The sequence below is a fragment of the Puma concolor genome, chromosome B3, assembly GCF_028749965.1.
Source record: "Puma concolor isolate L17-30 chromosome B3, mPumCon1.1.hap2, whole genome shotgun sequence".
Lineage (NCBI taxonomy): Eukaryota > Metazoa > Chordata > Mammalia > Carnivora > Felidae > Puma > Puma concolor.
Window position 1 is genome coordinate 39,670,794 of NC_141672.1, and position 12,940 is coordinate 39,683,733.

General features: G+C 40.0%; 1 non-coding gene and 1 pseudogene across 1 annotated transcript; both read right to left on the bottom strand.

The window, feature by feature from the left end:
- Window positions 1-3,709: 3,709 nt before the first annotated feature.
- Window positions 3,710-4,126, bottom strand: LOC112856124 (small nuclear ribonucleoprotein F-like; annotated as a pseudogene).
- Window positions 4,127-6,273: 2,147 nt separating this feature from the next.
- LOC147579918 (U6 spliceosomal RNA) lies at window positions 6,274-6,380 on the bottom strand. The gene has a single exon (XR_015253061.1). It is a non-coding gene; the product is annotated as a U6 spliceosomal RNA (small nuclear RNA).
- Window positions 6,381-12,940: the final 6,560 nt, after the last annotated feature.

Genomic DNA, 12,940 nt, shown 5'->3' on the forward strand with positions numbered 1-12,940 from the left:
AAAACCACACTGAGATACCACCTCACACCAGTCAGAGTGGCTAAAATGAACAAATCAGGAGACTATAGATGCTGGAGAGGATGTGGAGAAAATGGAACACTCTTGCGCTGTTGGTGGGAATGCAAACTGGTGCAGCCACTCTAGAAAACAGTGTGGAGGTTCCTCAAAAAGTTAGAAATAGATCTACCCTATGACCCAGCAATAGCACTGCTAGGAATTTACCCAAGGGATACAAGAGTGCTGATGACAGGTGCCCTTTGTACCCCAATGTTTTGGGGGTTTTTTAATTGTTGAGAGACAGAGACAGAGCATGAGCGGGGGAGGGGCAGAGAGAGAGGGAGACACAGAATTGGAAGAAGACTCCAGGCTCTGCACTGTCAGAACAGGGCCCAATGTGGGGCTCAAACCCAGTAACTGTGAGATCATGACCTGAGCTGAAGTCAGACGTTCAATCAATTGAACCACCCAGGTGCCCCTGTACCCCAATGTTTATAGCAGCACTTTCAACAATAGCCAAATTATGGAAAGAGCCTAAATGTCCATCAACCGACAAATGGATAAAGAAGATGTGGCTTAGATATACAATGGAATACTATTTGGCAATGAGAAAGAATGAAATCTGGCCACTTGCAGCAACGTGGATGGAACTGGAGACTGTTATGCTAAGTGAAATAAGTCAGGCAGAGAAAGACAGATACCATATGTTTTCATTCATATGTGGATCCTGAGAAACTCACCAGAAGACCAAGGGGGAGGGCGGCGGAGGGGGAAGTTACAGAGAGGGTAGGAGGCAAACCATAAGAGACTCTTAAATACTGAGAACAAACTGAGGGTTGATGGGGGGTGGGGAAGAGGGGAAAGTGGGTGATGGGCATTGAGGAGGGCACCTGTTGGGATGAGCACTGGGTATTGTATGGAAACCAATTTGACAATAAATTACATATAAAAAATAAAATGTAACTCTAATGCTCACTAAAATAAATACACAAATACATAAATAAATACATAGATAAATAAAATTAATCCTTAACCCACCATCTTCATAGAAGCTACTGAGGACACTGGCCATAGGAAAGCACCTACTCCTTCCCCTACAAATATCCACACACATCCTTGTTCCTGGTTTCTGCAATACTCCCCCTTATAATATAAAAGCACTGTAGCTCACTCTTTTGGGTCATTCATATGAGCTGCTCTTTCCTAGTGCTCCCCCAAAGACAACCCATGATTGCTTTACCACCTGATACCCCTAGACCAGATCCTTTCACTATTCCTCCCACCTAAAACTCATGAAATCAAAACTATGATTTGGAATGCAACATTCAATGCTGCCTTTATTATTCCCAGCTTCCAGCACTCTTGCTACTCCTTATCTCCTGAAATCCTTACCACTTTTTCAGTATTTGTATTTAGTGTTTTGGGGTATTTTCATACTTTAGTATTTGATACACAAATTCATGAATTTAAGATCCTGCATCTAAAGTTCTAAGAGAATCATGCCATTATAAATAGGGTCAATTATATACCTAAGCAGAAAAATTAGTTCAATTTCCAGAGTGGATAAACTTCAGACTTTTATTCTCCCAATAATCAAGCTAGTACTCTAGGTCAGATCTACTTTAGGATGTAGATAAGAGGTAGCTAAACGGTTGTTCTAAAACCCTAACCCTTATCTCTTAGCCTCACTCTGCATAGGAAATTTTCCAATTGCATTTCTAATATTAGAATCATACCGTTGTTATTTAATGTAATATCCTATGCTTATCTACCTTTTGCCCTACTGTATTGTCTTGAAATTTTCAGAATTCCTGTTTCTCTGACTCCCTCCCTTCCTCTCTTGATTAAGCTCCCGAAGGCAAACACAATGTGTTCTTCTCACCTCCCAAGGCCTATAGCAATGCCTGGGATATGGTGAACGCTCAATTGATGTGTGTGGACAAACCCATTCAATGTGTGAGTGAAAGAATTAATAGCATATTCAAGAGCATATTCACTAAACATGTCAACTCCCTTTTACCTTTTTTCTATGTGTGTGCATTTGCAACTACTGCCAATACATTTCAAACATACACGGTGAAACAATGTAGATAATAGTAAAGGTGAAGTATTGTCCATGTAGACTTGGCTGGGATCTCAACAGAGCTTCTCCTTGGAACACGTCTCTAAAATCTAAAGTGAGGGCACCTGGGTGACTCAGTCAGTTAAGCATCCAACTCTTAATTTCGGCTCAGGTCATGATCTCACATTTGGTGAGATTGATCCTGCAATGAGCTCTATGGTGACAGCTTGGGATATTATCTCTCCTCTGCCCCTCCCCAACTAGCACTCTCTTACATGTGCTCTGTCTCTCAAAATAAATAAACTTTAAAAATCCAAAGTGAAGAGGGCAGGGCATGGACTGAATTGTGTCCCAACAAAAATTAGTATCTTCGTCCAAACCTCCAGTATTTTAGAATGTAATTGTATCTGGAGGTAGGGTCCTTAAAGAGGCAATTAAGTTAAAATGAGGTGATTAGAGTAAGCCCTAATCCCATATGGCTACTGTCTTTACAAGAGGAAATTTGGATACACATAACAGGCAGAGTTAAGACTGTGTGAAGACAGCCATATACAAGCCAAGGAGAAAAGCCTCAGAAGGAACCAAACTGACACCTTGGACTTCTGGTTTTCAAAATTGTAAATAAATTTGTTTTCCTTCCCTTCCCCTAATGTTCATCTGTTGAGTTTCTCAAATTCCACATATGAATGATTTCATGTGATATCTTTCTCTAACTTATTTTGCTTAGCATAATACGTTCCAGTTCCATCCATGTTGTTGCAAATGGCAAGATCTCAATTTTCATCACTGAGTGGTATTCCGTTGTGTGTGTGTGTGTGTGTGTGTATACACATATACATACATATGTATATACACACACACACTATATCATATTTATCCATTATATACACTATATACACATATACATACATATATATATACACACACTATATCATCTTTATCCATTCATCAGTCGATGATGGACATTTGGGCTCTTTCCATAATTTGGCTATTGTTGATAGTGGTACTATAAACATTGGGAGGCAAACCGTAAGAGACTTTCAAATACAGAGATCAAACTGAGGGTTACTGGGGAGTGGGACGGGGAAGGTTCGGGGGGTGGGGGCTGCATTAAATAAGTGACAGGCATTAAGGAGAGCACTTTTCAGGATGAGCTCTGGGTGTCCTATGTAAGAGATGAATCACTGGGTTCTACTCCTGAAGCAAAAACTACACTGTATGTTAACTAACTTGAAAAAAAAAAATTCTGTCATGCAAGCTACCCAGTCTGCACTGCTTTTTTATGGCAGCCCAAGTAAATTAATAAGCAGGGCATGGGCTGCTTTAGAAGGCATAGGTGCTTCATACAGTGAGGCATTTTTCATAGAAGATATAAAGGAAACCATCATGGTTGTCTATAACATGCCTGGGTGCAGTGCTGGGTTGTTCATGAGAATTACCCTTTTATAGCTCCTCACAAAACCATATAAGGTCATATTATTAACCCAGTTTTTAAAATAAGTGAGTTCAATAGATTGAGAGGCTTTCTAAGGATATTTGGCTGATTTACTTCAGAAACAGTTTCAATAATGCCTAGGTGACTTCAAAGTCCATATTCTTTTTTTTTTTTTTAAACATGTTTATTGTCTGGACATACATATAAATTCACCACATAAGATGCTATTCTCACATCTCCCCATCTTCTTCCTCTTCAACACCCCTGAATTAAAGAACATTACACCTTATTAAAACTTCACCCAAATGACCAGACAATGCTCCATCTGTATATTCTTCTGTGTTTGCAAGCTGCATGTTCATATAGCCATCTGCAGATACCAGATAGCTTTTGTACTCCATTCCCCACTTGAGTTTCACCATCACTGGCTTTCCTGTTAATCCATTCAGGAAAGATTTGGGATTGAGGGGCAAATTCATCTCGACTACAAGCAAATGCTGCAGGCCACTCAGCACCGACCCAGCTGTTGCCCGTCCTTCCTGACTGGATTAGCTATGCCTGAGCGCAAATCGCAGCGCTTCCAGGGTGAAGATAAATGTCCATATTCTTTTCTGAACAAAGTCTATGTTCTTTACAACTCCTCCAGAATAAAAGGGCTCTGATGGCTGAAGGTCTGGGACAAAGATGCTCCTATGTCCACAGGCAAGAGAACATCCCCACGCACAATCTGGAGGTAGACTGGAGGTAGCTGATATTTTTTAAATCACATCTCTACAATTATAGTATGTGCCAGAATAGAAGATGCAAGTTTTCACACACAAAAAATAGAAAACATAAAGAAAAATAGAGAAGGTGGAGGAGTGAGAGATGGAAAAATCCAAAAGTAACTTTGCATCAATTGAAGGTAAAAAACCTAGAACCAAAGCACCCAAGATTCAGCGTCTTGTTACTCCATGTGTCCTCCAAAACAAATGTCGGCATACTGCTTGGAAGAAGCAGTGCACTAAGAAAAAAGTAAGGAAGAGGCTGCAGAATATACTAAACCTGTGGCCAACAGACTGAAGGAGGCCAAAGAAAAACACCAGGAACAGATTGCCAAGAGACAGACGCTGTCTTCTCTGAGAGCTTCTCAGTTCAGACAGAAAGGAGATTTTTCTAAGAGTAACAAATAAATAAGATCAGACATAAAAAAAAAAAAATAACCTTATTTCTGCAGTGCATTACTAGTATTTGTTTTTAATAGAACTGCATGTATGGTATGAAATTTCATTTACCAGTAATGTGTGTTTTGTTGTCTAATATTACCTGATACACAGTGAATATATTTTTTAACTGTGATTATCTATTTTCCAGGATTAGAATGCTAATATCCAAAAATATCATAGTATCATATCCAGAACATACTATTTTGCACCTGGACTCCACTATATAGTACAACATATAAATAATATATTTCCTTCAAATGTATTTTTATGATAGCATATCATGGACTGTACTTTTTCCCCCAAATTATCTCTGAAAATTTGAGATATATCTTATATATCTCTGTGTCCTACATATAATATGAAAAGTGACATTAGGGAATTTTTAAGTTAAAAGTCATTTAAATTCCCTACCCCTTTCATTTGTACATATTAGATGTGCAGAGATTAGGTTCAATTTAGCAAACATTTACTGAGCACTAGAGAAAGGATGATGACTAAGACAGAGTTGCTAGCTGTAAAGAGCTTACTTCTGGCCAAAGTAAAACATGAAGAGCAAACTATTTTTCCTGGTATTTGGATTTACAAGGTACAAAATAAAGTATCCTTCTTTATACTTAACCCCCCAAAGGGTCTACCAACCAGTTTTCCTGTTTCCTTATAGTCTTACCAATTACCAATTCTAATAATTTTAATGTTATATTGAGTCAAGATCCATGATTTCTAAGGCAAATTTTGAATCTTTTGGGACATTCTGATTCTTGACAATTGCTCTCTCTAGATAATACTACAACAGAAATTTCAAGTATGTGGATTTTTTCTTTTAGAATATTTAAGATAAATTTCAGGGGCTGAATTGCTGAGTCAGTTTTTACTCTAAGAATATTGTTATTTATAAAACCATGATGCCAACGTCCATTGCAATTGGAGTATAATGGTTAAAAAAATTCACTGCATATTTTCTAGTAATGAGGTTTATCTATGAAAAAAATGTTTTGGAATTGAATGAGATTTTAAATGTACCTTAAATTTTGTTCAAATTTTAGATCTCTGTAACTCATATACAATAAACTCTCCTGTATTCTAATTTGCACTGTTTTCTGAAATTAAATGTTTATGTCATATGCTGATTTATCTGTTACAGTCTTAAGATTTTTTTCATTAAATTAAACACAGAATAATTATTTATCAAATAGTCCCACTACCATTTGGCTTATAGATTCTTAAAGGATTGTTGTGTTAATGGTACATTTTTTTTTTTTTTTGCAATGGCAACATTTTATTTTTTTGTTTTTTTGTTTTTTTTTTTGTTTTTAATTTTTCCAAATCAATTTTATTGAGGAGTAATATGCTATATTAGTTTTCCAGGAGTGCCATAACAAGGCACCACAAACTGTGTGGCTTAAACAACATAAATCATTGTCTCATAATTCTGGAGGCTACAAGTCTGATATCAAGATGTTGGCAAGGCTGGTTCCTTTTGAGGGCCGTGAGGGAAGGATCAGTCCCAGTTCATGCTCCTTGGCTTGTAGATGGCTATTTTCTTCCTGTGTGTTCACATCATCTTCCCACTGTACAAAAATATGGAACGCTTCACGAATTTGCGTGTCATCCTTGCGCAGGGGCCATGCTAATCTTCTCTGTATCGTTCCAATTTTAGTATATGTGCTGCCGAAGCGAGCACTGTTAATGGTACATTTAAACAGGTTTTTTTTTTTTTTTAATTTTTTTTTCAACGTTTTTTATTTATTTTTGGGACAGAGAGAGACAGAGCATGAACGGGGGAGGGGCAGAGAGAGAGGGAGACACAGAATCGGAAACAGGCTCCAGGCTCCGAGCCATCAGCCCAGAGCCTGACGCGGGGCTCGAACTCACGGACCGCGAGATCGTGACCTGGCTGAAGTCGGACGCTTAACCGACTGCGCCACCCAGGCGCCCCTAAACAGGTTTTGAACAACCAAAGAAACCAGAATCCTGAGAATATTTTTATTTTTTTAATGTTTTTATTCATTTTTGAGACAGAGAGAGACAGAGCATGAGCAGGGGAGGGACAGAGAGAGAGGGAGACACAGAATCTGAAGCAGGCTCCAGGCTCTGAGCTGTCAGCACAGAGCCCAACGCGGGGCTCAAACTCACAGAGTATGAGATCATGACCTGAGCTGAAGTAGGATGCTTAACTGACTGAGCCACCCAGGCGTCCTGAGAATATTTAATACTTTCCACAAAGATTTGGGGTGGGGGGAGTTTAATGGCTATGGCAACAAAAGCCATTAATACCAGCTATCCACTCACCAAAGAGGCATGATTTGCTTTCAAAGTGATTGTAGTAGCCAAGTTTAAAGTAAATCACAAATAGATAGATAAATAAATAATAAAAACAACCATCTGTTAAAAATTTCTTTACTTTTGTCTTTTCTCGCCATCTACTTTCTCTGTGTGAGTAGTTTAACGGGATTAATGTGAACATCTGAACATGCTGTTTTGCACCAAGCTCACTTAGCCTTTCTTCAAGTCCTTGACCCAGATAAAGAAAGATATGATTTCCAAATTCAAAGAAAGCTTCAATTGGAGGGGAGGAGAAAAATGCTACCTCAGCTCAAAGTCTGATTTCTCTGCTGTCCTACAGTTGTAATTGTAAAATAGAGCTTCACTTAAAAATATCTCCCTTTGTTCATGTGGGAAGGGACCTTGAGATGTCATTTACCACCACAGACCACATGTTATGAGCCAAAACTCAAAACAATAGCCAAACCAAAGACCTTCTTTCCCTTATTTGTCAATGTATTTATAATGACCTTGTAAGTGCTCGAAGGTCACATGAATATATACACAAAATCAATTGTCTAAGTTTCATTCATCTCTTGGTCCCTGGGCAATCTCATCTAGTGTCAAGGCATGGACAGGATTTATGTGCTGTCCACCCCCCGCCCCACTTCTGTTTTCAGATCTTCTCTCTTTAATTTAGTCTATTTATCCAAGTGCCCATAAACCTCTCTCTCAATACACATTTCACAGGTATTCTAAACTCCACATATCCGAAACTGAAATCATCTTTCCTTCCAAACCCATTTTTCCACCTCTCCTCCTCACCCCATGAACAATACCACATCACTCATTACCCAAAACAGAAAGCTCAGAGTTCACACAGGTCACTTTCTCCCTTTCCAACAGTCACCGAATCCTGTCAATCCTACCTGGAAAGAAAATATCTCTTGTGCTTTTCCTTCTCTTCATTCTCACCACTGCTGCCTTAGTGCACATCCTCCAACTTCCTGAGCAAATTATTATGTTTTTAGTTTTTCTTTGTTATTTTAAATTTATTTTTTAATTTATATCCAAGTTAGTTAGCATAGAGTACAACAATGATTTCAGGAATAGATTCCTTAATGCTCCTTACCCACTTAGCCCATTCCCCCTCCCACAACCTCTCCAGTGACCCTCTGTTCTCTATATTTAAGAGTCTCTTACGTTTTGTCCCCTCCCTGTTTTTATATTATTTTTGCTTCCCTTCCCTTATGATCATCTGCTTTGTATCTTAAATTCCTTATATGAGTGAAGTCATATGATATTTGTCTTTCTCTAATTTCACTTAGCATAATACCCTCTAGTTCCATCCGTGTAGTTGCAAATGCAAGATTTCATTCTTTCTGATTGCTGAGTAATACTCCATTGTATATACATACCACATCTTCTTTACCCATTCATCTACTGATGGACATTTGGGCTCTTTCCATACTTTGGCTAGTGTCGATAGTGCTGCTATAAACATTGGGGTGTATGTGCCCCTTTGAAACAGCATACCTGTACCCCTTGGGTAAATACCTACTAGTGCAATTGCTGGGTCATAGGGTAGTTCTATTTTTAATTTTTTTGAGGAACCTCCATACTGTTTTCCAGAGTGGTTGTACCAGTTTGCATTCTCACCAGCAGTGCAAAAGAGATCCTCTTTCTCCACATTCTCACCAACATCTGTTGTTGCCTGAGTTGTTAATGTTAGCCATTCTGACAGGTGTGAGGTGGTATCTCATTGTGGTTTTGATTTGTATTTCCCTAATGATGAGTGATGTGGAGCATTTTTTCATGTGTCGGTTGGCCATCTGGATGTCTTCTTTGGAGAAGTATCTATTCATGTCTTTTGCCCATTTCTTCACTGGATTGTTTTATGGGTTTCCTGAGCAAATTATTGAAGTTCTTTCCTTGTTGGTCTTTTTCTTCCAGTGTTAATCACCATCCACTTGCCCCCCCCGCCCAATACGTCACCTCTCAGCATACTCCTTATCTTGGTCAGAGATACACATCTCATCATGTGACCACTACTCTTTATGATCTTATTTTAAATATTTGAGTTTTCTGCTGTAACTGAAATAGTCATGAATGAAACTCAAGTTCACTACTACAACAGGGCAAAATGAGAAATTTTGGATTGTTTAAAAAAAAAAAACAGTTGCCAGGCTGATTTTTTTCCCCCTAACACAGGATTTCTAGGATTGAAAACTGCCAAACAGCTTTGTGATTCAGCTTGTAACATGCCCCATGCTCTGCTCTATCCTCCATATAGACTGTGAACCCAGCCATGGGACACACAGAAGATAAAATATACACAAACTTCAAAGGCTGCAAATAGACTGCAAACAGCTACAACATACAGTTGTTTAAAGAAACTGACAGATCCTTCAAGTCCTCCTAAACTGTTATCAATAATATTCAATGATTCTTTTTCCTTTGAGATGCTCTGAGCTCTATAAAAAGAGCAACTCTTTGAATACATAAACAGCACTCACAGAAAGAGTGAACACAAGAATGATCTCCGTCCCTTTCACACAGCGACAGACAATTCCTTCCGTATCCAAAACCAGGGGCATGGGAAGGATTCCTTTATTTATAGATGCATAAGCTCTCTCAATGGTATTTTTAAGCTATATTGAACCAGACAGTATGCTATGGGAACCCACTGGTGCCAGGGAAAGCCCCTCATTATTCCAGGGGTTTCTGAGGGCAGTGACTGCACCCAGCATGAGGATCAGTACCAAGACAGTATTCAATAAACATTCAGTGAATATTAGAGGAAAAGTGTCGCCAAATGGTGAGATGGTGTTGAAAAAGAGGCATGTGCCAACTGCTGCAGAGGAGAAGACCTGGTACCAACTGGCTCAGTGGAGTGAGCTGGAGCCAGGGAAGCTTTCTGGGCAGAATGTTGTGGGCAGGGCTCTTTGAGTTAGAAGACAGCTTGTGCTGCTCCCATTTCTGGAAATTCTCCTACCTGTTACTCTACATACTGAACTCTTATTCATCCCTCAAGGCCCAGATGAAGTCTCAACTCCCCAGTGGAGCCACTCCCCACCATCACACTCCCCATCAAAATCTTCCGGACTCCAGAAGCGGAGCACTTTACTTATTGCCTACATGCTCATGCTAGGTTCTTATCACATGTTAATGTCCTCTAGCTCATCTATTTTGCTGAAACACTTACACTGCACTTACTACATACCAGGCAGCATCCTGATGGCTTTGCGACATTACCTCACTTAATCCACACAGTTAGCTACATGTGGTCTAACTATTATCCCTACTTTACAGCTGAGGAAACTGAAGCCCAGACTTTTAGCATTCTGCCTCTTGCACTACAGAGCAAGCTTCTCAAGAGAAGAAAATGCATGGTTTCCATCATTACAACCTCAGCCCTTTTACACACGACTTAGCAAATTATAGACTTCAAAACATATGTATATATTGTTGAATAAAGAACATTTGGCAGAGATGCCTGTCCAAACAGAAGTGACTCTATTCATTTTAATTCACTCAATTCAATTCTTTTATATAACCTTCTCTTAACTAAAATGTTTGGAGAATTATTACTCTCAGCTTTAAAAAAAGATGAAAATAATAATTAGTGACTTAACTACTATTCTCAAGCCCAAGTAAAGCTCATCAGGACCTGCTTAACTCATTTTCTTCAGAAAGACAAGCTTCACATCACTGCCTTAAAACAAACAAACAAACAAGATGTAGTGCTTGCAAATTTTCTGTGAGAAATCTCAGTTCAAAACTGTGCCAGCATGCTGTTCAATGTGCTACTAAAGAACAGAGGAGGTCTGCAGTTAAAGCTGTTGCTGATGAGATGAGCACACTGTCCTCATCACCAGCCCTGTCCACGTCAGGGGAATGTGTGGAAAGACCTAGAGCACAATGAAAAGAGGCGACTTGTGAGCAAACTGTCCTTAACCACCCTGACTCTAAGCGTTTGGAGGGTCAAGATCTGCTCAGGGTCAATAGGGAAGATACTGCAGTGATGGTGTCAGACATCTAGAAGAGGTGGAACTGTATGAACGCAGTGCACTGTCTAAACAGGGAATGAAATGTCCTTAGGTACAACTTTACTGGCATCTAGGTCTCCTGAAATTTTGGTTATTTTTAAGTACCAAAAATTAAGCCTATCCTGGATAATGGAGGCATGGATTTTTGTAAAGTCCCAAAAGAACACTACTTTTCTTTCAATGATTACAATCTCATTCATTTGCGACAAGTCCCCAATTTAAAATGCTAGCACCCCGGGGCACCTGGGTGGCTCAGTCGGTAAGCGTCCAACTTCAGCTCAGGTCATGATCTCACAGTTCGTGAGCTCGAGCCCCACATCGGGCGCTGTGCTGACAGGTCGGAGCCTGAAGCCTGCTTCAGATTCTGTGTCTCCCTCTGCTCCTCCCCCACTCACACTCTGTCTCTCTCTCAAAAATAAAATAAAACATTAAAAAAAATTAGAATGCTAGCACCCCATGAGGAGGTAAACCTTTTATCATTACCACCTAACACTTGGTTTCCCCAGTAATTCCCAGAGGGTAGTATGCCTATAGGCAAGGATAAGAAAAGGACCCAGAGAGGTGCCAGGGGCAAGGAGGGTCATTCTAGGAGAGAGAAAAACAACCACTTTAAGTGAGGAAGGCCCAAAAGGCCCACATGCTGTGCTTCACAGTTTTCCCAGGCTGGCTGGCAGGACAGAGTGGAACTGCAGGTAGACCCAGGACATTCAACTAATAAGCAATTTCTACTCGGGAAACATTTTCAGTGAGAGAAAAGTGTGTCTTTAATAAACCAGTGGTTATTTAAAAAGGAGGAAGAAGAGGAGGAAGAGGAAGAAGAGGAGGAGGAGGAAGAGGTGACAGTGGTGGTTTCGGTGAGTAAATGAAGGTCTACTGGGCCAGCACCCATGTCACCTGGAGAATAATCAAACAGCCAGGAGAAGGCATCAGCTCAGCAGTGGCACATGGCCAGACAGAACTCAGGGCTGAAATTACTCAGAACTGGGCAGCAACTCAGTGTTCTTTTTTCTGCCTTCACAAAAGGACAAGGTGCATGACTGCTCCTTGCATACCTGGATGGACAAATGTTTTGTTTCATAAATAAGACAAATAAGTCATTGAGACACTGTTGATGGCTTACTCCTTTTTATACAGTCATGTTCTGGAAACGATAAATGAAGATCTGCCATCTGTGTCACATTCTAATCATCTGACCAGTGGACCAAAGCTAACCAGTCAGTGGAACTTCTAAAATGACCAAGTGTGGGTTTAAGCTCCAGTGCACAAAAGGTGCATTTTCGGTTGAGCTGAAAATGAAGAGAAGCTGAAAGATCCTTGACACAGATGGTATAGGGGAATGACAACAATAAAATGAGACTTAAAGTCCTTACCACTGAACTCAGGCCAAGAGCCAGGGATGCCCTGAACTGTTGTGCAGGTTGTACCCTGCACAAGGGTACCCAGTTCAAGTAAGCATGAGTGGAAACAACTCCTCTCTGTAATGGCCTGAGCAGGACTGTACCAGCTTCTGAAGGGGTACCATTTTCTAACACATGTACCCAAAGTGGGTTCCTTTTTTTTTTTTTTTTAATGAGCAGTTCACCCTGCAGGTGTATCTTTTTCTTAGTAAACACAAAAGACACCCTGTATATATGAAGAGATTATATCAAGTCCCATTCAATTGGATGTGAGGAGCAAAATAGAAAGTTGAGAGGTAATCTGGGCCCCCACACCACATCTACAGTTCTTGACCTTCCCTCCTACAGACCTCACTCAACTCAGAGTCTCTGCTCTCACAACAGAGGGAAGGAGCAGAGCTGTTGTGCATACCTATGGACACCTGCCCAGTTCAGAGGTGAGAGGTGAGTGGCAACGGGAGATAGTTGAAAAGAGCTGTGTGATGGGACCACCTCTGAGAATACCTGTTTCTTTTTCATATGTTAAAAAATGA